Here is a 24,650-nt window from a genome sequence, read left to right as displayed (position 1 = left end):
CTAGAGGGCCTAGTGTACTGAATTGCCTGTAGCCTACAATGCTTTTGAGATGGCTCAGGTGAAGCTGTGAATAGTTTTATAACTTTTAGGTCAAACACAACAATCTGAAAATGCTAACAGTCACCTACTTCTGCAAAAGTGAGTTTAGAAATATGTACCAATAGTACAAGAAAAGTGAATTCTAAGAAGAAATATCTGATATTTTGAGCAGCATTTATCTAGTTCTAGTTAGCTATAACCATTAAGACTAGCATGTATAACAGCTGGTCAAAATGCCACGCAGTAGGATTAACCCTTTTGATACTAAGCCGGCTGAAACTGCCTCTGGCTCTGTAGTTCAAATGTCTTGTTCTCAAAAGTTCTGAATTAAAATCTTCCATCAAACCTTAGTCACAATTTATGTTCTTAACACAAGCTTAATGATAACTAAGCTATTTTACTAAATTCTTTGTTATATTTAAAACTAATTGAAAGAAACACAGAGCATCTCAAAATAAATACAGTAGCGAAAGGGTTAAATCCAGGATGCCATTGTTGCAAAGTGAACTGCTTAACTGCACTTTTATAAATAAAGTACCTTTTAGCCATTTTAATACCAGTGGCTCCCAATAAGAAATGACTCAGAACATGATGAATCATAACCCACCTCACTGCCGAAATATTATAGCTATTTTATAATGTATTGCAACATGTGGGGATTAATGTAGATGATTGTGACCATTAAATTCTTTTAACAATAGACTTTCACTGATATTATCAAAATTTTGCTGCAGAAGTGTTGAACAAAATATTGTTTCATCAGCAGTAGAACTTTTACACATTTTAAAAATTCATATTTGAAGTGAAAATACATATTTTGTTTAATAGTTTAATTTTGTATAATGAGATATATCAATACTTGATAAAAACTGAGAATTTACTCATCAAAGCATATCTTAACACAATACCTATCCTATACAAAATGCACCATTATTTTCAGTTGACTTTACTGCAGCTGATTAACCATTTCATTATCAAATTTATAATGAAGTTCATTATATGTTTTATTTTAATGGTTTGAAAGGTGTCGAGCTGGCAGAAACGTTAGCACGCCCGGCGAAATGCTTAGTGGCATTTTGTCTGCTGCTCCGTTCTGAGTTCAAATTCCACCAAGGTCGACTTTGCCTTTCACCCTTTAGGGGTCGATTAAATAAGTACCAGTTATGCACTGGGGTCGATATAATCGACTTAACCCGTTTGTCTGTCCTTGTTTGTCCTCTCTGTGTTTAGCCCCTTGTGGGTAGTAAAGAAATAGGCATTTCATCTGCTGTTACATTCTGAGTTCAAATTCCACCTTGGTCGACTTTGCCTTTCATCCTCTTGGGGTCGATAAATTAAGTACCAGTTACACACTGGGGTTGATGTAATCGACTTAATCCGTTTGTCTGTTCTTGTTTGTCCCCTCTATGTTTAGCCCCTTGTGGGCAATAAAGAAATAAGAGTCCTTAGCCCAAAGGGTAAGATGTTAAGCAGTGTTTTGTCCATCTTTACATTCTGTGTTCTAATTCTGCCGAGGTCGACTTTGCCTTTCATCCTATCAGGGCAATAAAATAAATGCCAGTCAAGGACTAGGGCTGATGTAATCGAATTACTCACTACCCCAAAAATTGCTGGCCTTGTGCCAAAATTTGAAATCATTATTTTAATGGTTTCTAAGACGGTGAACTGGCTGAATCATTAGCATGTCAGACAAAATGCTTAGTGCTATTTCTTTCAGCTCTTTACATTCTGATTTCAAATTCTGCCAAGGTTGACTTTACCTTTCATCATTTTGGGGATTATCATCATCATTTAATGTCTGTCTTCCATGCATGCATGGGTAGGACGGTTGACAAGGGCCGGCCAGGCAGAAAACTACCCTAGGCTACTTTGTCTGCTTTGACAGGGTTTTTACAGCTGGATGCCTTTCCTAACACTAACCATTCTGCAGAATGGACTCAGTGCTTTTTATGTGGTACTAGCACGGGTGAGGTTAGTTTTGGCATGAATTTTACAGCTAGATGTCTTTCCAAATGCCAACCACTATACAGTGTGAACTGGATGCTTTTTAAGTGGCACCGGCAGTGGCAGGGTCACCAAGTAACTCGCAAAACAAGGAATTATGAGAGAAGCAAGGGCATTTGCGGAGGGGTGCTTGTGTCAGAGGATGAAAGGGTAGTGTGACAGAGAGAGACAGAGAGGTAGAAACAGGTGTCTTGCCATAACAGAGCAGGCATTGGAGGAGGTGATCTGGTATCAGATGATGAAAGATTAAAGTGTGATAGAGAAACAGAGAAGCAGAAATAGATGTCTTGCGATAGGAGATAGATATAATAAAGTACAAGTCAAGTACTGGGGTCAATGTACTCAACTAACCCACTCCCTCTAAAATTGCTGGTCTTATGCTAGAATTTGAAATAATTATGTTAATAGTTTCATAGGCGTAGGAGTGGCTGTGTGGTTAGTAGCTTGCTTACCAACCACATGGTTCCGGGTTCAGTCCCACTGCGTGGCACCTTGGGCAAGTGTCTTCTACTATAGCCTCGGGCCGACCAAAGCCTTGTGAGTGGATTTGGTAGATGGAAACTGAAAGAAGCCTGTCGTATATATGTATATATATATATATATATATATATATATATATATATATATATATGTGTATATGTTTGTGTGTCTGTGTTTGTCCTGCCAACATCGCTTGACAACTGATGCTGGTGTGTTTACGTCCCTGTAACTTAGCGGTTCAGCAAAAAAGACCAATAGAATAAGTACTAGGCTTACAAAGAATAAGTCCTGAGGTCGATTTGCTCGACTAAAAGGTGGTGCTCCAGCATGGCCACAGTCAAATGACTGAAACAAGTAAAAGAGTAAAAGAGTAATTGAACTGAAGCTCTCTGGGATACTGCCTTTCAGGGTTAACTCTGATTAATTTGACTATATTGACCCCAATCTCTATTCATCAAACTGCTAATTTATGAACGTATATATGCATGCACACACATGCACACACACACACACACACACACACACACTAAGACACTCGCACACGATAGACTTTTGTGCAGATTCCCTCAAGTAAATTTCACAAGGCATAGTTGATGTTAATTGCTCATGATGTCACATAGTGGAACTGAATGCCAAACCTTGAGGTTGCAATGCATCCTTCTTACCTACACAGGCATGTATGTGGCATTCTGTTTTAATTAACTTCGACAATAATCAAGAATTTGGAGGAATTTAGTAAAATAACTAATTTTGCCACCATAAAGCTGGTGTTTGAAATATAACTTTAAAGGAACTTAAAAAGATCCTGCATAGAATTATAAAAGATTCTAATTAAAGCACAAAAATTTCAATGGGTTGCTTTGTTTAAGGAAAAAACCAAAAACAACAACAGTTTTAGAAAGATTGGTAGTAAAAGAGTTGAAGACGTTTTATTCTGATCGAAGCTGAGGCTAAAGTGCTCACTTTGCAACAATTGAATTCTTTTGTAGCACCTTGAGCAAATGACTTACCTGGTAGTCTTGGGTTGACCAGTAACCTGTGAGTGGCATTCAAATAGACAGAAACTGTGTGGAAGCCTTTGATATATATCATCATAATTTATTTTCTTGCATTGTTTTACATTAATATCAATCAGCTACAAGAGTTTCAAATTTCTCAGTAATGATTGCAGATATATTCTGAACCAACAGGATGGGTATATTTTACGTAATACTAAAACTATGAACATTTTTTATATTGGGGTGTGTAAGTACCTCATGTGACTAACTGTGTTCAGAAAGATCAGGTGACCAATGAAGGGTTAAAGGCAATGCCCTTGCATGGTCACAGTCCAATGATTGAAACCATCAAAAGAGTACAAAAATCGATGTAAAAGAATGACAAACATCTACTTAGGTAATTCAGTGATGTCATCTTCTAAAAAAAATTGTTATGTTAGAAATTCTAAATTTAATGCAGGGATTATTAAAATTGTAACTTGCAAAGATAGTACAGTAAGGAAACAACAATATTACTCAATGTCTGTTTATGTTTGGAATATAAAAGAAGAAGCATTTAAATAATAAAAAAAGCTAAAGGGTAAGAATTCCCTTTGGTCATGAATGGCCGTGGGATCGCACCTAAAAAGTTACCCTCCAAGGCATACATCTGGGCAAGGTTGTTTTTGGAAGACCAGCAGTTGCCCATGCATACCAACCTCCCCTCTCCATGTCACTGATGTTATCCAAGAGAAAGGTAAAGGGTGATTCAGCTTGGCACCAGTGATGTCACAGTTCATTTCTACAGCTGAGTGAACTGGAGCAATGTGAAAATAAAGTGTTTTGCTCATGAACACAACACACAGCCTGGTCCAGGAATTGAGCTTACTGCTACAAGACTGAGCCCAATGCTCTAACCACTGAGCCATGCACCGATTCCAGTGAATGAGTCATCAATACTTTGATCAAATAATGATACACTTCATGATCCTGAATTGGGAGATCAAATATATGGATTATAGCTCCTAAACATCAAGTGACTATTTGTAAAGACACCCATGGCATGTAATAAATTTATTTTCATAATGATCCAACATTTTTTCAGCTTAGCAGTCATAACTTTTATGAGATATTTCATTCAAACTACCTTGGTTTTGCATGGTCTTTTGCAATGATCACCAGCAAGCAATAACAATACATCATTTGAAAAATAATCAGGATCTTGGGATTTTTGCTTCCATTGAATTATCTGCCAAAATTAAATCAAAGTGACTTAATTTTCTCAAGCATTGAACTAATTAGAAAATATTATGTAAACATATATAATCTTGGTTTGCTAAGGTTTGGTGTCCAATGACGAGTGTAGATTTGTGGTTGTTTTTAGCTGCTATTCCATTCAGATCAAGTCTACCTATAATTAAAAGCATGTAAGGTATGACCATCTCTCTTCCTTCTCTATTTTATGAAGAGTGTACCAAGACTACATTATCCAGTGTGTTGTTTTCCCCTTTAAGATAGAAGGATGAATTGGTTTCTATTTTTAAAGGGTTGAGTGACTGTGTAGAAGCAGAGCTGGATTAAGATTTTGTAAATTTCTAAAACATAAATACTGTGAGGTCAACCATCTTACAAGCAATAACTTTGAGCACCTCTTCAAACTCCACCTGTCTAACACCCATGGACATGTTTACAAAGTCAGAAAACAGCACAGCTCCCATGACTTTTGGAAATATTTTTTCACGCTAAGAGTTGCTGAAGCATGGAACAGACTGCCGGCATCAGTTGTTAGTTGTCGGAGCACTGCATCCTTCAAAACTTCCATACTTCCTGAGATTCGCCAACACTACACCTGATTTTCTCCCCTCCATACACACGCAAGCATGTATCTAACTCATACACTGTTCGCTTTCCAGACATTTGTACATTACTGCATATGCTTTATACGCACTTTTGACTGTATACAATAATTTCATTATTATTATTATTATACAACACAATGTTTATTTATGCAATACTATGTTTACTATATATCCTCATCATCACCATCATCATTTAACCCTTTCGTTACTGTATTTGTTTTGAGATGCTTTGTGTTTCTTTCAATTACTTCAAATATAACTAAAAATTTAGTAAAATAACTTAGTTATCATTAAGCTAGTGTTAGGAACATAAACTGTGACGAAGGTTTGATGGAAGATTTTAATTCACAACTTATGAAAACAAGACATCTGTACTCAGAGCCAGAGTCAGTTTCATCTGGGTTGGTAACAAAAGGGTTAATTCCACTCTTCCATGATTGCATGGGTCAAACAAAATTTGTTGAGACAGAATTTTTGCTATGGTTGTATACCCTTCCTAAAACTAATCCCAAACACTTTACAGAGTGTACTCGGTGCTTTTTTTATGGTAATAACGCTAGCGTTGTCACCTTGTAATAACGCTAACATTGTCACTTAAAGCAATCCATCAACAGATAATGTGAACAGTAAACACAGAGATGTAGCTTTATTTGAGGTTTTGAAGAAGTTAAAGTCTGATAGGAGTGAAGGGACAGGTCTGTTCCATGGAGAAGATTCGTGGCTATTCCACATTATGTATGGATAGGTGGGAGTCGATTGTTGGAGCTGGAAAGGGAGATAAAGATGTTGGTAATGAGCAGCAGAATACTTCAGTAGATAGGAGAGGGATGAATGGATAAGCAATAGGGAGATTAGGGGTGGGTCAAGTAAGTAAAGGTAGCAAGAGTGTGGGTGAGAGTATGTAAGTATGTATATATGCACATGGTCTTGTGGTTAGGGTGTTGCACTCACAGTTGCTAGATTGTGGGTTTGATTCCCAGACTAGATGGCATGTTGTGGTGTTGAGCAAGACTCTTCATTTCACCTTGCTATGTGATCATTTCAACATTTGATGTGTGGCACACTTGTGCAGGCAATATTGATTTGATGGAGAGGGCGAGTGTATGTAAACACAAAACATTTAGTCATTATAAAGAAATTACAGACCCCTCATCCTTCATTTAATATAAGGAGGGTCCATAATATATATGTATGAAGGCAGATGGCTTAATGGTTAGGGTATTCAGTTTATGATCATAAGGTCCTGAGTTCAATTACAGGTGGTGCATTATATTCTTGTGCAAAACATTTTATGCCATGCTGCTCCAGTCCCCTCAGTAACCAAAAGTGAGTAGTAACTGTATTTCAAAGGGCCAGCCTTGTCACATTCTGTGTCACATTGAATCTCCTTGAGAACTGTGTTACATGCATGTGCACATGTGGAGTGCTCAACTATTTGCATGTTAATTTCACAAGCAGGCCGTTCTGCTGATTGGATCAACTGGAACCCTCGTCGTCATAACTGACAGAGTGCCTGTTTTATTTTCTCTATATTTATATATATTATCTTTTACTTGTTTCAGCCATCAGACTGAGGCCATGTTGGGGCACCGATCTATATATATTTAAGAGTACTTATATTCTGATGCAATATTCATACATGAAATAACTTTTAGCTTAATCTCTGGCAGGCAGTCCTTGGGATGCAGCCCCTAAAAACCTTGTCTGAATCTTTGTCAGTGTAGATGCTCCCTAGAAGCTCCCTTATTGGCTCATCCAGATCAACCCTAGAATAACTGCTTGGAATATAGACACAGGACCCAAAATGTTTGGGAGGAGGGTAGTTAGGTGGTAATGTCACCTCAGTAGTTCACTGATACTTTATGCTGTTGACTTTGGCAGAACAAAAATCGAAACTTGACCCTGGTGAGATTTGAGCTCAAAATATAAAGAACCTCTGCAAACACCACAAACATTTTGTCTGATTCTCTAACCATTCTGCTAATTCACAATCTTCATCAACATTTTAATAACGGAAGGTTCTAATTCTTTGCAAACATGTATACCATTAGATTAAACTGCTTGTGAATTATATACGTATTAGATTCAAGAATACTGCGTACATACTCTGAACCACTGCATTTTCCCCTGTATTAAGGGCATGTAATGATGATGCAAGTTCATTCATTATCATATCTAGTAGAATTTAATGTTGCAAATAGCATAATATATTATATAGTCTAATTAGAGTGTTGGCAATTTAATAATCTTCTTTATTTGAACTGCCTACCTCACTGCCACCACCACAGCTACCATCCTTTTGGTGTTCTACATGAAGTAGGTTAACATACGTCATTGGTCAGAATACTGTGTTGTTGTTATCATCATCATTATTATTATTATTATTATTATTATTATTATTATTATTATTATTATTATTATTATTATCATCATTATCATCATTGTTTTTATTGTTATTATTGTTATTATTATTATTATTATTATTATTATTTTATTATTATTATCATCATCATTTTTATCATTATTATTATTATTATTATTATCATTATCATTATCATTATTATTATTGTTATTATTATCATTGTTATTATTATCATTATTTTTATTATTATTATTTTTATTATTATTATCATAATAATAATAATAATAATAATAATAATAATAATAATTATTAATATTATTATTATTGTTATTACTATTCTTTAATGAAATTGGTCTGTGATACACTAACATCTAAGAACATATGGTGATGATGATGAGGAGGAGGAGGAGAAGGAGGAAGAGGGGTGAGAACGTCTTTGATACTGAAGGTTCTGCTGTTACTGATGATAATAACAATGATGACTTTAATATTGATGTTGATTTTCATGACGATGATGATGATGATGAGGAGGAGGAGGATGACCACAACGATGATGATGATGACGATGAAGAAGCTGATGATGATGATGATAGGGAATGTTTGTAGGGATGGAGATACATGTGGGACATGAGGGTGCATGTGAATACATGTGGAGATGGGGGTTAGTGGTTGTGGTGGCAGGGGTGGTGCTAGTGGATGACGACAACGATCATCATCATCATCATCACCATCATCATCATCATCATCATCATCATCATCAACATCATTCCCTAGTGGTTTAAAACCAGATGCCATTTTAGATAATGACTGGTTAGTTCCATTTATCTAATTATTATTATCATAGGATGAACATGACTTAGGAAATAAATGTTAGCTAAGCCATTCTATACTGCTGATTAGATATTGATCTTTATCTATAGTTTTTTAATACTGTAGTCAAATCTACTTAGAAATTTCTATATGTATTCTAGTGAGTGTATATGAGTTTGATAGTATGTTTATGAAGAAGAGATCATGTGTAGATTTTTATTCATTAGTCAATGAGTGCAAAGCCCATGGTCTTCTTAAGTCCTGAAATTCTAGTAGTAGTGGTGGTGGTGGTGGTGGTGGTGGTAGTAGTAATAGTAGTTAGTAGTAGTAATGATGGTGGTGGTGGTAGTAGTAGTGGTGGTGGTGGTGGTAGTTGTAGTTGTAGTGGTGGTGGTAGTAGTCATAGTAGTAGTGGTGGTAATGGTAGTAGTCATAGTAGTAGTGGTGGTGGTGGTGGTGGTGGTAGCAGTAGTGGTGGTGGTTGTGGTGGTAGTAGTAGTGGTGGTGGTTGTGGTGGTAGTGGTGGTGATGGTGGTGATGGTGGTGGTAGTAGTAGTCGTAGTGGTAATGGTAACAGTAGTAGTAGTGATGGTGGTGGTGGTAGCAGCAGCAGTTCTTCTTGTTGCTGTCTCTATTGCGACTGAGTAGAGCTATGATCAGTAGTATATGAGTCATGACTATTCTGTCTTTCATTTAGACATAGAGCATCCACGAACTGCCTAAGAAAGCTGTTGAAAATCACCAGGCAAGGCTAGGTCCCAGAGAGTACAGGTCAGGCAGGTAGCCAATTTGTTTGAAAGCCTGACACACAACTAAGCAAACACTATATGATGATAATGATGATGATGATGATGATGAATTCTTTCTACACATTTAACTGACTTTAACTGATAAAATGCTGTGATGGAAATTAGTGGAAGGTATGCAGGCAATGATGCTTCTCCATTTTTTCAGCTCAGAGTAATGTGAGCAGAGTAATTATGGCAGCTACCCAAATTCAGCATCATGGACTTAGTGTACTCCTAGTTCTTAAATCTTATTTTCATCTCTAGTAAAATGGTGTCATTCCTTGTAGAAGTAAGACAGATATAGCTGATGCTATTAGACATATGTAGCTGAAACCATTTTGCAGTTCCTGGGACTCGCTTCACTGAAGGATTTGCTCCTTCATAATTCTATCATGCCATGTGACTTTGAGGATCTTTCAAAGACTGGTCACCTTTGCCAATATTCTCCATGTTTCATTGACATGCAGAACTGTTGGTAGAACAATTGCAGACAAGTCAGGTCACTTTTGTACCTGCTACACGTACAAGCTACATGGCATGCAAAAAAAATACCATAACATGGTTATTGGAAGAAAGAAAACAAAAACAAAAAAAAAACAAAGAAGGAAAATAACCTCCAAACACCTGCCACTAGACATTCCAGGAAGACCTCAAATACATGAGGACCAATTTGGTAGGTCAGGGGCAGAACAGCAGCAGATTGATCACGTTGGAAGAAGCTTGCTACTTGATATGTCTCACTACATTAGAGGGCCTAAATATGAGTCAAAGTAAGCTGACATTATCAGATCCATTTTTTTTTTAATTGTATATCAGAGTTAGATATCATACTTTTGTTTACTTACTTGTACTTGTGACGGCATTCACCCAGAGCAGGTTGAGCCAGCTTCTTCTCTGGTCCTGACGGCATAATAGTAGGATTCATAGAAGAAATTTCATGGGAATATTGAATTCACAAGTGGTCCCCGACATCCTGCATGCATATCCCGAGTGACAGGATACCCTGTTTGCCGTGGAGTTTCCACAGATGCATGGACAGAACGACCTTGAAGCTGCCAGTTGCCGATCAGACACTCTTGGAATTTTCACCAGAGCCCCGTTGGCCAGGCTGCAGTCCTAATACCGCTCGGTGCCAGACCAATCCACCTTGGGTGGCCCTACCAAGAACCGAAGTTCCCGATGGTATAGCTCTGACACTGCCCATTTACACCAACCAACTGCTTTGAGGAGGGGTTGGACTTTATCCAGTATCAACATCATCATCATCATCATCATCATTTAACATCTACGTTTCATGCTAGCATGTGTTGGACAGTTTAACAAGAATCCAGTGTGCCCAAGACTGCATCATGCTCCACTGTTTGCTTTGGTATGGTTTCTATGGCTGGATACCCTTCCTAATACCAACCACTTTACAGTGGCTGTTATTCATTGAATAGTCTCTATTCCAGTTCCTGTTGATGTGTGTGTCACTTCTTTTCATTTTGTTGTTTGTTCTTTCTTTTATGTCCAGATGTCCTTCCAGTTGTACTTAAATACATCTCCTCTCCTACAACAGACCAACTTCATGACTTCAGTCTCAGGTTGTCTGAATTTTATCTTGATAGTTGTGATATTATTTCATATGAAGATATTATATTTTCAAACTCTTTTATTAAAAGTTATTGAAGGTAGAAATTTCCTCAAAAAGTCTTGTATTAGTTCAAAAATGAAATGTTATTGTTCAGCTGATTTTTTTTTTCCTATTATTTATTTTTGTTTCCTTGAAAATAATAGTTTTAAAACTATTTTATTTTCATATTTGTGTTTACTTTGAATGGCATTCATTGAAACAGCTCAACTAGATTAAATAAATTGATTAGTTTAAAGAATTCAGATGGATTATTCTAGGTTTGTGAATTTTGTTTTCTGTTTCCTCTACAAGTGCTGTTGACATTTACATTAACAGAACTACACAAATTTTGAGGAAAGATTCCTTTTCAGTTAAGATCAAAATAAATGTTGATGAATGAGGTAGGAAACATAAAATGTTAACCTGAATATCAAAGCTGGTTTCAGCTAAAAAGGAATTTAAGGTATTAGTAGTAATAGTAGTTGTTGTTGTTCTTCTTCCAATCAGGACTCACGCCATTAGCCACAAAGAATAATCTCTAATTCGAGCCTACACTAAACTACTAAGAATGTGTGCGGCAACTTGAAGATCCACCCACCACATGCGATAGATTGGCAGTTGCATGGGCACGAAAGCTATGTTGTTATCCTCATTCCGTAAATGGTGGCTTTTAATGGGTGGAGAGCTGGACCATCCTGGGGTACAGAGGATTCACAATCTAGACTAGGGTCTGAAAGTTTACCACACCATAGTGGGTTACACCATGGTTCCTCTGCTTTGTGGAAGAAGTAGGAAGAAAGAGTGAGAGAAAGTTGTGGTGAAAGAGTACAGCGGGGTTCACCCCCCCCCCCACCAGAGTCTCATGGAGCTTAGGTGCTTTTGTTCAATAAACACTCACAATGCCCGGTCTGGGAATCGAAACCGCGTTCTTATTTCTTTATTGCTCACAAGGGGCTAAACATAGAGGGGACAAACAAGGACAGACAAAGGGGCTAAGCCAATTACATGCACTGGTGCATGACTGGTACTTAATTTATCGACCCCGAAAGGATGAAAGGCAAAGTCGACCTGGGCGGAATTTGAACTCAGAATGTAATGGCAGACGAAATACCGCCAAGCATTTCACCCGGCATGCTAACGTTTCTGCCAGCTCGCAGAATCGAAACCACTTTCATATGACCGTGAGACTGCTGCCCTTACCGCTGGACCATTGCACCTCCACAGCAGTTGTTGTTGCCAGGAGTGCAAGAAGACAGTTCCATAGTGGAAACATTTGCAACATGATCTTGTGGAGGAAACAAAAACACTTTAATATATATGATGCTAAAACATTAATAACCAAATGTTATTAGCATAGTCACCATTTTCAAAATAGGGTAACACTAATACTGCAACTTATAATAATGGCTTCAAATGTTTGTACAAGGCCAGTAATTTGCGGGAAAGAGGATAAGTTGATTGCATTGACCCCTGTGTTCATCTGGTACTTATTACATTGGCCCCCCCAAAGAGTGAAAGGCAAAGTCAACCTAGGCTGAATTTCAACTCAGAATGTAAAGATGGATAAAATACTGCTAAGCATTTTGCAAACTCACTGCCTTTATGATAATGATGATAATGATGATGATGATGATACTAATAACAACAACAACAACAAAAACAATAATAATAATATTAATAATAATTATAGTTTCAAATTTTGCCACAAGGCCAGCAAGTTTGGGTGGAGGGAACAAGTCAATTACATCGATCCCAGTGCTCAACTGGTACTTATTTTATTGCCCTGGAAGAATGAAAGGCAAAGTCGACCTCGGCAGTATTTGAACTCAGAACATGAAGCATTTTGCTCAGCATGCTAACAATTCTGCCAGCTCTCTGTCTGATAATGACGATGATGATGATAACTTCTATTATTGACCATTGGAGAATAGATAAGAATTTGTGTAGGGAATATATATATATATATATATATATATATATATGTGTGTGTGTGTGTGTGTACGTTTGTGTGTCTGTGTTTGCCCCCCCCCAACATCGCTTGACAACCGATGCTGGTGTGTTTACGTCCCTGTAATGCAGCGGTTTGGCAAAAGAGACTGATAGAATAAGTACTAGGCTTACAAGGAATAAGTCCTGGGGTCGATTTGCTCGACTAAAGGCGCTGCTCCAGCATGACCACAGTCAAATGACTGAAACAAGCATAAGTGTAAAAGAGTATGTTTGTAAGTTGGCTATTATTTTTTAGTGATTGTATATAGTGACCAATTCATTCCTTTGTCCAGTTCTGTTTGAATATTCCGCACAAGCTGCCTGACAGGACATCTCAGTGTTTCAGTGACGATTCACCTTGTCAGCCACTGTTAAACTTCAGACAGTTACCCATTTAGCTTCTCAATGACAGGGTCCAAGTTCAATCCCACATTATGGCCAGTGTCTTCCACTAAAGCCTTGTGAGTGGATTTAGCAGATGGAAACTGAAAGAAGCCTGTCATATATATATTTTGTTTAGAATTTGTGTGAATGTGTAGAGAATAATATATTAGTTAAATAAAGTTAAAGCATAGTCTGGTTTTCATGTTTTTATTTAAGTATTTTAACAAAATTAGCGCTTTCATACATAGTGTACTCATCAGGTTTCATACAAGTTTAACTGACAGTTGAGTTCTTGACAACTTTAGTACTCAACTGTCAGTTAAGTACATTGCCTTGAAGAATTTATAGTTGAATCAATCAAACCCAGAAATAACCCAAAGAAATAAGGTACTTATTCTATTGGTCTCTTTTGCTGAACTGCTATGTTACAATGACGTAAACATACCAACATTGGTTGTGAAGTGGTGGCAGGGAACAAATACAGACACACAGAAAGATATATATATATATATATATATATATATATATATATATATAATATATATATATATATATATATATATATATATATCCCACTTATGCGTACCTTTCCTTCATTGGAAGACCTGTTAAGGCAAGTGGAATCGAGATCAAATTCGATGACTGGCTAGTGGAGTGTTATGAGAAACATCCGAGCGTGATCGTTACCAACGTCACCTTACTGGCACTTGTGCTGGTGGCACATGAAAAAACATTCGAGCGAGGTTGTTACCAGTGCCATTGGACTGGCTCCTGTGCAGGTGACACGTAAAAAATACCATTTGAGTGAGGCCGTTGCCAATACCACTACATTCTCAGAGTGGTTGGTTTTAGGAAGGGCATCCAGCTGTAGAAACTCTGCCAGATCAGATTGGAGCCTGGTGCAGCCATCTGGTTCGCCAATCCTCAGTCAAATCATCCAACCCATCTAATACAGCATGGAAATGGATGTTGAACGATGATGATGATGATGATATATATACACATATACAACAGGCTTCTTCCAGCTTCTGTCTACCAAATTCACTCACATGGCTTTGGTCAGCTTGAGTCTGTAGTAGAAGACATTTGTTGAAGGTTCCACACTGTGGTACTGAACCCAGAATCATGTTGTTAGAAAGCAATCTCCTTACCACACAGCCATGCCTGCACCTATATATATATATATATATATATATATATATATATATATATATATATATATATATATAGTGAGAGAGAGTGGGGGGAATCAGTCAGCTTATCTATTCATACACACACATATATGCGTGTGTGTACTTATTTTTTCTTTGTATCAAGCAATTTTCTTCCAATCTATCTGTCTATATTTTCTCTTTTTCTCTTTTCTCTCTCTGTATCAGGCTACCTCTCTATACAAATGGATTTGTGTGTGTGTGTGTGCATGTGTGTGTGTGCATGTGTGTGTGTGAGTGTCAGTATGTCTATGTCTGTGCATGCATATACATGAGTTTGTGTGTGTGTATGCATATAAATGAGTGTGTGTCTGTATGTGTGAGCATGCATATACATGAGTGTGTGTGTATGCATATACATGAGTGTGTGTGTGTATGTGTGTGTGCATGCATGTGTGTTTGTGTATATGTGTGTGTGTATGTGTACAGGCACATGCATGTGTGTATTTGTGTATGTGTTTGTGCACTTTACATCTGCATGTAAGTGGATGTTCAAAAAGCATAATTGCCAGAGTAAAAAATGAAATGGCAAAAAATTCCAGCTTCTAAAGGAATCTTTGTCTGCATAAAAAGCATATATGAGGCTTGCTATTGAGTGTGATATTGCATGATAACAAAAGATGGCTCTTGAATACAAGCGATATGCTAAGGCTTGGGGAAAAAAATGATGTGAGCATGCTCCAAAGAATGTGTTATGTTAGCAAGCTTGAATCATGAAGCACAAGTGAAATAAGAGAAGCACTATGTATAAAGGGAGCCAGCTGCAAGTGTGTGAAACAGAGCACAGTACTAGAATGGACATGTGATATATATGAAGGGCGATGTAGGCGGCGAGCTGGCAGAAACGCTAGCACGCCAGGCGAAATGCTTAGCGGTATTTCGTCTGTCGTTACGTTCTCAGTTCAAATTCCGCCGAGGTCGACTTTGCCTTTCATCCTTTCGGGGTCGATAAATAAAGTACCAGTTTGACACTGGGTCGATGTAATTGACTTAATCCCTTTGTCTGTCCTTGTTTGTCCCCTCTATGTTTAGCCCTTTGTGGGTAGTAAAGAAATATATATGAAGGGAGATGTTTAGATGAAGAAGTACTAAGCAATGCAAGTCAAAGGAATTTGCAGAAGATGGAAATAAAGGAAGAAAAAGAAAGCTGTGTTGAAGGTAGGTGTAGGAGTGGCTGCGTGGTAAGTAGCTTGCTTACCAACCACATGGTTCCGGGTTCAGTCCAACTGCGTGGCACCTTGGGCAAGTGTCTCCTACTATAGCCTCGGGCCGACCAAAGCCTTGTGAGTGGATTTGGTAGACAGAAACTGATGAGGCTCGTTGTATATATATGTGTGTGTGTATATATATGTATGTCTGTATGTGTCTGTTTGTCCTCCCAACATTGCTTGACAACCAATGCTGGTGTGTTTCCGTCCCCGTCACTTAGCGGTTCGGCAAAGGAGACCAATGGAATAGGTACTAGGCTTACAAAGAATAAGTCCTGGGGTCGATTTGCTTGACCATGCTCCAGCATGGCCACAGTCAAATGACTGAAACAAGTAAAGGTTGACTTCAAAAATGCTGAATCTTGCTGAGGATGTAACAAGGGACACACTACAAGTGGGGAGACATTGGCTGAAGAAACCATGCCCAAGCATCATATGCAAGCATGGCAAAATGTATGTGAATGATGATGAAGATTGTCTTTACTGTGTCTCTGGTAATCTATCAGTCTATCTGGCAATCAGACTATCTATGCACCCACTCACCCCTCTCTCTTTTTCTCTCTCTGTCTTTCTTTCAGTATAGCTCTCTGTATTATCTGTTTGCCACTCTCTCTGTCTTTCTGCTTGACTGACCTCCACCTCTCTCTCTCTTTCTCTCTCTCTCTCCCTCCTACCATTCTCTGTATGTCTTTCTCCCCAACTGTGTTTCTGTCTGTCTGTCTGTCTGTCTCTGCCTCTCTCTCTCTCTCACTCTCTCTCTCTCTCTCTCCCTCTGAGTCAGTCTATCTGTCTCTGTACCAGTCACTCTGTCTGGCTGCATGTCTGTCTGAAGAGATTACCATACAATATCTAATTTATGGTCTACCTTTCATCTAGGGATGTAATAATGTTTTTTTGATAGAATTATTAATGAAATGAATGTGGTTTTATTAACACTTATAGCATTAAGATCTGCGGTAACATAGTTTTTGCTGTGTATGTAAATATACGCACATATGTATGTGACTCTGATGATGTACTATAACTGTATTATAATTGTGTACATGTAATAGATCTTTGTGCAAGTGTAACAGTATTCATGATGTGTGTATGTAAATGAAAACTATGTGTAGAAGTATGTATCAGTACTAATTCAACTGTGTTTATGTATCTGTGAGTGTTAGTCTGTGTGTGCATGTGTGTGTCTGTCTATGTGTATCTATGTATATCCATTAGAAATGTATTCATGTTTGGTTGATGGATTTCATCATGTTTGGTTCTTTTGAGGTTTAGAAATATGATGATTGAATTTATTAAATACCTCCACCCATAGTCAGTGAGGATGAGATGATAGAATTGTTCTCATATTTAGAAAGAAACAATAGCTTTGTTTGTGTGGCCAACCATTCCATAACAATTTTTTTTTGTTATTATTTTCCTTGTCTTTCAAACATGATATTGCCAAATATTTCATAATTCCATAGAGTTTTAAATTACAGTCCATTCTTCACAAACTCTTCATACTGAATATATGTATATTTGCCGATTACATTCTTTCTTTTTTTTTTTTTTTTTTTTTCTGAAGGCCAGATTAAGTACACTGACTTCCATAAGTTGAATTTGGAAGAAATCATGAAAATATTAATTATTTTTAATTCCTTGTAGCTGTTGTCTTCTTCTTCCGATCAGGACTCATGCCATTAGCCACAAAGAACAATCTCTAATTCGAGCCTACTCTAAACTACTAAGAAAGCGTGTGGCAACTTGAAGATCCACCCACCACATGCAATAGACTGACGGTTGCACAGGCGCGAAAGCTACATTGTTATCCTCATTCCATAGACGGTGGCTTTTAATGGGTGGAGAGCTGAACCATCCTGGGGTACAGAGGATTCGCAATCTAGACTAGGGTTTGAAAGTTTACCACACCATAGATCCTCGTGGAACTTATAATATGCATAATTATATTCTATGTTCATTAATTTCCTGTTTCAATAATAAAGTCATTATGTATGAAGCTTACAACTACCAATTTAGGTGTGACATGAAAATATGAAACCCCATGGGATTGTCCAGAGTCGAGAGGTTATGGTGTCAGAATTTGTTTTGGTTCTTCAGATGTCAACAGCCACCAACACATCACAAGAAATTTAGCGGATAGTTCATAAACAAGGGAGACTCTTTTACTCTTTTCAGTCATTTGACTGCGGCCAAGCTGGAGCACTGCCTTTAGTCAAGCAAATCGACCCCTTGACTTATTCTTTGTAAGCCTAGTACTTATTCTAATGGTCTCTTTTGCTGAATCGCTAAGTTATGGGGACATAAACACATCAGCATCGGTTGTCCAGCGATGTTGGGGGACAAACACAGACACACAAGCATATACACACACACACACACACACACATACATATATACATACTTACATATATATATATACATATATACGACAGGTTTCTTTCAGTTTCCGTCTACCAAATCCACTCACAAGGCTTTGGTCGGCCTGAGGCTATAGTAGAAGACACTTGCCCAAGGTGCCACACAGTGGGAATGAACCCAGTATCATGTGGTTGGTAAGCAAGCTACTTACAACACAGCCACTCCTGCGCTACATGGTCAGATAAAGTAATGACTTGAAATTCTTCCTTGGTTATGTGATTAACAAACAAACAGAAAAAAAAGAGATTTAACTTTTATTACACTAGTGAACTAAAGTGTTAAAAAAGTATTGTTGAAAAAGTGCCAATTTTGAAAAATATGTTTGGTAGGATCAGTCACTCCCCTTGTTTCCCTACTAGCTATACCATTGATCTTAAGTAAGTTTGGATTTGATTGACAACTTCAATTGTTTCCTAAATTTTTCACTACCTCTGATATACTTCTTGTCTTCTGAGATGATTATTAAATTTAAGTCAAGTCTATGCAACTGTTGTTCTATTTATAGCTTCATTTTGCATTTAATGCCGTATAAACGAATTGTGCTTGATCCTCCATAAATAAACTATGAAGTAAAGGCCTCTAAATATTTAAGGGCTTGTAGGTTTTTCCCTATATTAAGGATAATGGAACCTTGGGTATTATGGGATTGAGCAGGACATCAGCTATCAAGAACAATGTGAAAGTTGTAGAGAAAGTATCTAGATTGAAAAGAGGGGACTGGTTAAGGTCATCAGAATACCACTTGGACAAAGATGGAGACTTGGTCAACTTCAATCAAGTCATCTAGATGAGGGTGTATGTTGCAAGGCCTGAAACCCTCTGTGAGTCTAGAATACAACACAGTTGATGTGTCCAAATATTGTATTCATAGATCTATGATAAACAGTTCCTATTATAAAACAGGGAAAAAACAAATTGGTATTTTCTTCTCCCCATAGGCTGCTGCAGTGAGTATTGCTGGCCATTCTCTGTGGCAATGCCATCACAGTCATTACCACGGGGTGCGGCTGACAACATCATGGCAATGCCATCACAGTCATTACCATGGTATGCTGCTGACAACACCATGGCAATGCCATCACAGTCATTACCACGGGATGCTGCTGAGCACACCATGGCAATGCCATCACAGTCATTACCAAGGGGTGTGGTTGACCACACCATGGTAATGCCATCACAGTCATTACCACGGGGTGCGGCTGAGCACACCATGGTAATGCCATCACAGTCATTACCACGGGGTGTGGCTGAGCACACCATTTATTCTGGAGTGTGTGGTTCCTGCTTTACTCAACTTTTCTTTCTTTTCCCTTTTCATCTTTTTTCTATTTCTTTGTATTTAAATGTTAGTTTAAAACTTTATCACCATAAATTTATCCAATATATATATGAATTTCACTATAAACCTTTTATCCACACAGACCACCATTGATTTTTTTGAGCCCAAGTTTTTACTTAATGTAAACAATGTTATCCTAAAATATGTTAGCATGTTTTGGAAATGAGATATTAAATATTGAAGTAGATGACATTTTGTTTATGATTTAATGACAGAGAATTTTTGAATTTGCTATAGCTTTCTGACACATTGTTGTAGATATTTGCAGAGAGCTTAATGCATTTTATAGAATATGCTATAAGGTAGTGGAATCCTTACTACAGTGAACTAGATTTGCAGTTAATGTAATTCTCTCCCTAATGTTGACTTTACGTGCAACTTTTAAATCATAAAAAAGCATTTTGTAGCAGTACCATTTACTGTTTCATAAAGACATTATATTTTGTGTGTTCTTTAATAACTAAAATGTGGATGCACCTGGCTTAGTGGTTAGAGTGTCAGCATCATGATCGTAAGATTGTGGTTTCGATTCCTGGACCAGGCGACGCATTGTGTTCTTGAGCAAAACACTTCATTTCACATTGCTCCAGTCCACTCAGCTGGCAAAAATAAGTAACGCTGTGATGGACTGGCGTCTCGTCCAGCTGGGGAACACATACGCCACAAAAACTGGGAAACTGGGCCCATGGGCCTGGCTAGGCTTTAAAAGGGCGCATTTATTTTATTTTTTTAATGACTAAAATGGTTCTTCCATGATGCAACTGCTTCCATTTCAACACATGGCAGTGATACATCAAGAGTACTGGGGATGGTTTATGTGGGGGTGGGGTAACAGTGAAGAAAATTTTGGTGCTTCTCTTTCTAATTAACATGTATTATAATCAGCATAATATGCCCCCATTCACACCTATGTCCAGAGGCGACTTACCCTCGTTTCCCCTGCTTCTGTGCTTCTGACACATTGCTTACTCTTTTACTCTTTTACTTGTTTCAGTCATTTGACTGTAGTCATGCTGGAGCACTACCTTTAGTCGAGCAAATCGACCCCAGGACTTCTGCGATGAATTCAATGTCAGACGAACACAGCAGACATACCACCTGCCGTCACATGTAGCTGATATTGAGAACCCGAGGCTTCTGGATCAATTAGCAGTGCCACGCAGTGGGACTGAACCCAGAACCATGTGGTTGGTAAGCAAGCTACTTACCACACAGCCACTCTTACGCCTGGGAATAAATCACTTATTAAACAAGCAGACCTCAGAAACAGATTCATATTATCTTACCAAAACTTCATGTTAGCATTGTATATCCATTAATATATGTGAAACATATATTATGTATACTTGTTGAAATCTTGCTTACCTATATTCTCACTGTAGATTTTATATACTATCAATATTACATATGAATGTGTATATACTATAAAATATTTACATGCTTTTCTTGAGCAAAAGAAAAGCAAAATCATTGATGTATTTGCATTTGTTGCCATATAAGCTAAGATAGTATGCAGTTAATCCAACACCTGCATTAGATGTCCTTGACATCAATACATGTGTAAGTGTACAGTCAGAAAATTAAGACATATTATTTTACTTTTGTTTTATTAGTGTCTGTCTGCGATAAGACCCACTGCATGGCTCTTCTCTGCGTGGATTACATCCAAGGACTTAACAATCAGCTACCTGATAACTGTGAGGCAAAACTGCACTCTTCAGGAAGGATATATTATGTCAAGTAAGTGCTGTTTTATTGATTTATATATATATATATAATATATATATATATATATATATATAAATATATCTTATTACTTCATTTATATATATGTATGTGTTGGGGGAGTAATTTTTGTTTATTTTGTCTCACATATGAAATAATAAGTGTATAATCTTTATAAATCTTCAAGAAACCAGTTTCTTAATCCTTGGTGTTTCTTTTGAGTTTACAGTGCTGTCTTTATATTTTTTTTTGCCTGACTTGAAAACTTGGGGTGAAATACTTCCCCTTTTATATTTCATTTTTTTTTTTTTTTGATCAGCTGGTCAAACTGTCCCCATGGATTATTACACACTGGTGCTAAGTGATGGTCAAACTGGGTAACTTATTAGGTCCATTATTAAAAAAATTGTGTATCTTTATTGCACGAGTGGAAATCGAACAATGTTCTTGTTCAAGAAATCACTTAGTACAGTCTTTAGACTTGAAATCATAATATTTTCCTACAAAAGGATGGGAACTTAATAAAATGCAAAAAAGAAAAAAAAAACAAAATTGTAGTGAAATTTAATATCATTTATACATTCAGTATATTATACTAAAAGTATAAATGATATATAAGTGAAAGACTCTTCAGTTAGTTTTGACTTACGAGCATCCATCTGTTGGAACAGCTGGACAACCTATTCATAAACTAGCATATGAAGTGGCTGGGTATTCCACAGGCATATGTATTCTAAATATAATTGAAAAGTAGATTCAGCATGTCAAAAGTGCAATGAGGCTGAGGCCTTTCAGTGGGATCAAATCTAGAACATCGTGCCTGTGAAGCCAACATTTTAACCACTCAGCTTGCTTGTAACTGTATAATACATAGGACAATTATAGAACGACAGAAGTTTATTGAGTAAAGAGTCACTAAATACTCCATGCTTACAGAGAGAGATTTTCATATCATGTCTGTTCTACTTTATTAATCATAAGCTGTAACGGAGATCAAAATTAAATTCCAATTATTATCTAATATTGAATCTTATCCATTCTTGCCTTATAATTCGGTTCTCAATTAAGAAACTGGAAGCATTTATCTTTTCCAAACCAATGAAGAGAATATTTGTTTTTGGTCAAATTTTACAAAGCTTAATTTGAGAGAAATTAAGCCATATCTGCTTAGAATTAATAAATTAAGCATCTTATGGCATGGAGATAAAATCTAGAAAAGTTTAGTTTCTTTGAAACACTTTACTGTAATCCAATTAGATTATTCACTGCACTATTCAACTTCATTGATTCGTTAGCTTCAGATGAATTTAGTGTTTAACATATAATAATGCGATAAAATCTTGGGTTCAGAGATTAATGTAAGGTTAAAATTACTGGGATGCAGATTCCAACCTTAATCTTCATTCTCACTGCTAAAAATCAGAAGTTATAAAAAAATCAATGTCGTAAATATAACAGTGCTAGTTGTGGCAAAGTTTATGCTGCTTTGCCAAATATTAAAGAATATTATAGCTTTTACCTAAAGAAAGTCCATCAAACTAGCTTTATGTGTGGCTGTAGTAATTCTGACATCTCAGTATGAGCTAATTTGAAAGAATATGAACCAATTTTAACTTTCTCAGCTTTTCTCTTGTTATAAGCAATATCAATAATGCTTATTGAGAAAAGACTTAAAGTATCCTCAATGACTGATGCAGCAGTCTACTTCACGGTATCTCCTTCAGTTTTGCTTTCACTTTCACTTTGACGTGTTACACTCTAGAAAATTGCTTGACTTGTAATATAAAAGCAGTGAACAAGTAACACTATTATTTCAGAATACCAATATAGTGGATTAAATAAATCACTTGTACTGATACTTAACACTTTTTGCACAGTTAACATGTTATCAAAAATAATGTTTTAAGAGTTGATCAGTCAAAAGAATCTACTATTATTGAATATCTGTTGATGATAACTGTTATACATACATATGGTAACATTTTCTTTCAGGAATTTTTGAGTATTTAGTTTGATTCCTCTATGTTCTTCAATAAAATTCTGATGGTACCACCTTCATCGTATTCATTTCCTTTCCCTCTGTTTTAGATTAAGCAAATATCTGTCATAAACCATTCTTTCTTTCTTGCTTGTTCCTTCCAATACTCTCTATTCTTTCCTTTTACCTGCCATCAATCATTTCCCCCCACTAGGATCATCTACTCTCTTTTCTGTTCTTTCACTGTTTATAGGGGTCACTTGAAAACCTTGTCATTGCAGTTTATGAAGCAATCAACACTAGTGCTGGTGTCAGGAAAAGAGCACCCAGTACACTCTGTAAAGTGGTTGGCATTAGGAAGAACTCCATCTGTAGAAACCATGTAAAAGTAAACATTGATGCATAATGCAGTCCTCTGACTCGTCAGATGCTGTCAAACTATCCAACACATGACAGCATGGAAACTGGACAATGAAAATGCTGATACTTCAAACAGATGTAGTCATTTGTCAATATTGTGATAATCTGATTCCCAAATGTTGTACATCTGTCTGTTCATCCATCCATTCTCATGTTAGCTTACCTGTCTTCCACCTTTCTTTTTTTTTTGGTCTATCAGGCTATCTGTCTATCTGCAAGACTGCTAATCTAGACATCTAAAAAAAAAAATCTTTTCTTGGTCTTAAATGTTAATTAAATTGAAGCTTATCCCAGTTTTCAAGGCAAGTAAGTGACTAGGAGGACATAGATACCCAAGAAATGGGATAACAGTCTGCTGTAGTGACAACAATCCAATGCAGTGACAACAATCTGCTTTCAGCAGCTACAAGTACTCATTTCAGCTGAGTAGATTGAAGCAAGTGGAGGCACATGGCTTAGTGGTTAGGGTGTCAGCATCATGATCGTAAGATTGTGGTTTTGATTCCTGGACCGGGTGACGCATTGTATTCTTGAGCAAAACACTTCATTTCACGTTGTTCCAGTTCACTCAGTTATCAAAAATGAGTAACGCTGCAATGGACTGGTATCCCGTCCAGCTGGGGAACACATACACCATTGAAACTGGGAAACCGGGCCCATGAGCCTGGCTAGGCTTTAAAAGGGCACATGTGGAGGTGCATGGCTTTGTAGTTAGGGTGTCAGTACCATGATCATAAGATTGTGGTTTTGATTCCTGAACTGGGTGACGCATTGTATTCTTGAGCAAAACACTTCATTTCACGTTGCTCAAGTCCTCTCAGCCAACAAAAATAAATAACGCTGCGATGGACTGGTGTCCCATCCAGCTGGAGAGCACATACGCTATAGAAACTGGGAAACCGGGCCCATGAGCCTGGCTTGACTTTAAAAAGGGTGCATTTATTTATTATTATTAGATTCAAGCAATATGGAATGAAATGCAATACTTAATGACACAGTATGTCCAAGAATTGAATCCTCACCTCATGATTGTAAGCTTAAACAGCC

The 24,650-nt window shown here is 37.2% G+C and overlaps 2 long non-coding RNA genes across 4 annotated transcripts in view; one reads left to right on the top strand and one right to left on the bottom strand.

Annotated features, from left to right (window-relative positions):
• The window catches only part of LOC118762443, a 426,872-nt gene that overhangs the window by 224,710 nt on the left and 177,512 nt on the right, over nucleotides 1-24,650 (bottom strand). The window lies entirely within an intron of this gene.
• LOC118762444 overlaps nucleotides 1-24,650 on the top strand; it is a 203,994-nt gene that overhangs the window by 167,069 nt on the left and 12,275 nt on the right. The window contains exon 2 of the long non-coding RNA XR_004998198.1: nucleotides 21,094-21,220. This is a non-coding gene — a long non-coding RNA (uncharacterized LOC118762444). The remainder of the gene's footprint in view (nucleotides 1-21,093; nucleotides 21,221-24,650) is intronic.

The sequence above is a fragment of the Octopus sinensis genome, linkage group LG3 (genome assembly GCF_006345805.1).
Source record: "Octopus sinensis linkage group LG3, ASM634580v1, whole genome shotgun sequence".
In the NCBI taxonomy this organism is placed as follows: domain Eukaryota; kingdom Metazoa; phylum Mollusca; class Cephalopoda; order Octopoda; family Octopodidae; genus Octopus; species Octopus sinensis.
This window is presented reverse-complemented; position numbering and strand designations above follow the sequence as displayed.